This window comes from Zalophus californianus, chromosome 6 (genome assembly GCF_009762305.2).
Source record: "Zalophus californianus isolate mZalCal1 chromosome 6, mZalCal1.pri.v2, whole genome shotgun sequence".
In the NCBI taxonomy this organism is placed as follows: Eukaryota; Metazoa; Chordata; class Mammalia; order Carnivora; family Otariidae; genus Zalophus; species Zalophus californianus.
The window spans coordinates 36,362,569-36,367,092 of NC_045600.1; the positions used below are offsets into that span (position 1 = coordinate 36,362,569).

General features: G+C 42.8%; 1 pseudogene; it reads left to right on the top strand.

Moving 5' to 3' along the window:
* The first annotated feature begins 2,318 nt into the window (after window positions 1-2,318).
* Window positions 2,319-2,775, top strand: LOC113909816 (annotated as a pseudogene).
* The last annotated feature ends 1,749 nt before the right edge of the window (window positions 2,776-4,524 follow it).

Here is a 4,524-nt window from a genome sequence, read left to right on the forward strand (position 1 = left end):
AAGTCTAAGTTTTGGCCAAGGAAACGAAGGTAGTCAGGAACCGTCAATCCAGGGGCACAAAGAACAGGGTGGGAAATAAATGATCCTCGGAAGTCGTTAGGCCACCTAAGCAAAACGGCTTATGGTGTGGGAACAAGATCGCTGCTCAAAAGCAAGAGTTTACGTGGGGTAAAAGAGCCTTTCACAAGGATCCTGCCTGTGTGAGGGACACATTCAGGGGCATGTTCATTGAGATGCATAAAGTTCTTAGATTTCAGTGCATGCCTGCTGAGATTATTAAATAAGGAAAAGAAAAGTCTGTTTGTAGACCTGAACACTACCTAAGCACACTCTCAAGTGTGGATTCTTCCCACTTTATTTTAATTTCATCACATGGCTGGAGCTAATTCACACCCACTGGAAAACCGAGCCCCACACCAGGACCAGGGACCACTTTTGTCCTTTGTTATGAGAAATTTAAGAAACGCTGATAGTTCAAGTGACATCTTAGCTACTAACATGTCTTTGCTCTATTTTTCCAGGACTTGAGTTATTCTGCTCTGTTCTTACAATTAAGGATAAGTCCAAAGTCCTAAAGACCTAAATCTCATGCCTGTTGTCAGACCTCTCTTACTTTGACTTGTTCATATTTCTTGTCTCTGTCCACACATGGTGGGCAGGTGTTACAATTTGAATTTTTAGTTTTTGTTATGTATCTAACACTATCCATCTTTTTTTTTAAGATTTACTTATTTGTTTTAGAGAGAGAAAAAGAGAGAGAGAGCACAAGTGGGAGGGGGCAGAGGGAGAGGGAGAGAGAATCCCAGGCAGACTCTGAGCTCAGCATGGAGCCCGACCTGGGGCTCAATCTCACTACCCTAAGATCATGACCTGAGCTGAAACCCCCGCTCAACCAACTGTGCCACTCAGGCATCCAAGACTACCCATCTTTTTAATTTGTTTATGTGTCAGTTTTCATAGGTTTTTAACCACATAGTTTGTGCTTTTGATCTAAACTGTCACCTTTTATTGACATGCAGTTATTCATATTTTATTGTCCTTTCAATATCTATAAGATTTATAGAAATATTCAATTTTATTTCAGTCATTGATAATTTTTGCTTTTCTTTTTGTTACTGGCTTTACTGGGATTTATCAGTTTTTTTTTTTAAAGATTTTATTTATTTATTTGACAGAGAGACACAGCGAGAGAGGGAACACAAGCAGGGGGAGTGGGAGAGGAAGAAGCAGGCTCCCCACTGAGCAAGGAGCCCGATGTGGGGCTTGATCCCAGGACCCTGGGATCATGACCTGAGCCGAAGGCAGACGCCCAACGACTGAGCCACCCAGGCACCCTGGGATTTAACAGTTTTATTAATTTTTCCAAAGAACCAACTTTTGGCTTTGTTAATTTTTTTTCAAGTGCATTCCTATCTTCTAGTTCATTAATTTCTGCTCTTAAGTTTATTTCTTTTCTTCTACCTTTTTCAGTTTAATTTGCTATTTTTTAAAATAGGTCATTGATATGGAGACTTAAATTATTGACTTGCAACCTTTTTTTATTTTAGTACTGAGCCACCCAGGCACCCCACATTATTATTTTTTTTACGTTTTCTTTTTAATGGAAGTAATCTCTACACCCCACGTGGGCAAAAACTCATGACCCCGAGATTAAGAGTAGCATGCTCTTCCAACTGAACAGCCAGATGCCCCTTTAGGCACATTATTTAACATAGCTTTAAAAAAATATACAAAGTAAAAATTGACAGAACTATAAAGAGATATAGATAAGTCTACAAAGATAGAGATTTCTTTTTTTCTTTTTTAGATTTTATTTATTGGACAGAGAGAGACACAGTGAGAGGGGGAACACAAGCGGGGAGGGGTGGGAGAGGGAGAGGAAGGCTTCCCGCAGAGCAGGGAGCCCAATGTGGGGCTCGATCGCAGGACCTGGGATCATGACCTGAGCTGAAGGCAGACGCTTAACGACTGAGCCACCCAGGCGCCCCTGCAAAGATAGAGATTTCAACCCCTATCTCTCAGTAACAAATAAAACAAGCAGACAAAAAATTAGTATATAGACGATATGTACAACATGATTGATCAGCTTGAGCTATTCAGCCTGTGTAGACACCATCCTCTGACTACTGCAGAATATATATTTTTCTCAAGGATACACAGAACACTTACCATAATAGACTATATGCAGGGCCATAAAGCAAGTTTTCATAAATAATAAAGGATTGATTTCATCATCCCAAATATTTTCTCTAGCCACAATGAAATTAAACTGAAAAGCAAGAACAGAAAGATAATTAAAAAAAAATAGGGGCGCTCTCTCCGCCATCTTTCCGTGCGGCCATTATGGTGCGCATGAATGTCCTGGCAGATGCTCTCAAGAGCATTAACAATGCTGAGAAGAGAGGCAAATGCCAGGTTCTTATTAGGCCGTGCTCCAAAGTCATCGTCCGGTTTCTCACTGTGATGATGAAGCATGGTTACACTGGCGAATTTGAAATCATTGATGATCACAGAGCGGGGAAGATTGTCGTGAGCCTCACGGGCAGGTTAAACAAGTGTGGAGTGATCAGCCCCAGATTCGATGTACAACTGAAAGATCTAGAAAAATGGCAGAATAACCTGCTCCCATCCCGCCAGTTTGGTTTCATTGTACTGACAACCTCAGTGGCATCATGGACCATGAAGAAGCAAGACGAAAACACACAGGAGGGAAAATCCTGGGATTCTTTTTCTAGGGATGTAATACATACTTGCAAATAAAATGCCTCAATGGACTCTGGTGCTTCACTCGGTCGTTTTGAACTTTACAGCAGAGTTAGCAGGAGCATCTGCAGCAGTGTACAGCCTTTGTGTTCATTGGGGAGTGCTGTTTCCCTGAAGTGAACAAGGAAGTCTTGACTTGTGCTAACCCCACCATCCATGCTCATGGCTCACCAGAGGAGGTTGTATCTAGCCCTGGATGGCTGAATCTGGGTTGGGGTCCAGGTGGTGATGCTTTCTCTTCTGAAGTCTTATATTAACCCTGGAAGGAGTGGTGCCTTTCCTGTTTTTAGCTTGACAATACACATTTCATGCACAGTTGTTTACTGTGCTAACGATACAACCTGGCTACAGTTAACTGTGTAAGTGCTCATAAGGAAGCAGGCAGGAAGCAGACAGCTAGAGCCCACAGATCACTAAGATGCATCTCAAAGTAAATTTGGATGGCATGTTAATAACAACATTTTAGCAGTATGTGTTTGTAAGATGTCATTTAGGAAAATGAAACCTCGTTTAAAAACTAGTTTTACTGTAAACCTGTCACAAATGTATTCCTGCACTAGAGAAGAATTCGTTTGCTGGGCCACTTCACCTGGGGGAATGCTTGTAAAGACCTCCACCACCAGCGGGTGGGGCGGCTTCTGTGAAGTACACCAGGGCTCCACTGCCCCTTTGTAAGCAGTGCTGTCCAGTAATGGAACAAGAACCACTTTTAGTGGCGATGTAAAACTATTAAACAGTTTGGATTGGTTTTTTAATAAAAAAAAAAATAGGGGCGCCTGGGTGGCTCAGTCATTAAGTGTCTGCCTTAGGGTCAGGTCATGATCCCAGGGTCCTAGGATGGAGCCCCATATGGGGCTCCCTGCTCAGCGGGAAGCCTGCTTCTCTCTCTCCCACTCCCCCTGCTTGAGTTCCCTCTCTTGTTGTCTCTCTCTCTGTCAAGTGAATGAATAAAATCTTAAAAAAAAAAAAAAATTGGGGGCGGGGAGCTCCTGGGTGACTCAGTTAAACATCTGCCTTTGGCTCAGGTCATGATCTCAGGGTCCTGGGATGGAGCCCCATGTTGGGCTCTCTGCTCAGTGGGGAGCATGCTTCTCCCTCTCACTCTCTCTCTGTGCTCTCCCCCTCTCTCTGTCTCTCTCAAATAAATAAATGAAATCTTTAAAAAAAATTTTTAAGTAAACTCTACGCCCAATGTGGGGCTTGAATTTATGACCCTGAGACCAAGAGTTGCATGCTGTACTGATGGAGCCAGCCAGGTGTCCCAGGACAATAAGTTTTAAATCCCCAAATTTTTGGAAATTGAGGACAGTATGTCCAAAAACCTCATAGATGAAAGAAGAAAACAGTGGAAATTTTTTTTAGTATTTTGAATTAAATATAATAAAAATATAACAAAATTTGTGAGATACAACTAAAATAGTGCTTAGAAAATTTAGCACTTGGAGCACCTGAGTGGCTCAGTTGGCTAAGCATCCAAATCTTGATCTCAGCTTAGGTCTCGATCTCAGTTCAAGTCTTGATCTCAGGGTCATGAGTTCAAGCCCTGCATTGGGCTCCATGCTGGGTGTGGAGCCTACTTAAAAAAAAAAGAAAAGGGGCGCCTGGGTGGCTTAGTCGTTAAGCGTCTGCCTTCGGCTCAGGTCATGATCCCAGGGTCCTGGGATCCAGTCCCACATCGGGCTCCTTGCTCAGTGAGGAGTCTGCTTCTCCCTCTCCTTCTACTGCTCCCCCTGCTTGTGCTCTCTCTCTCTCTCTGACAAA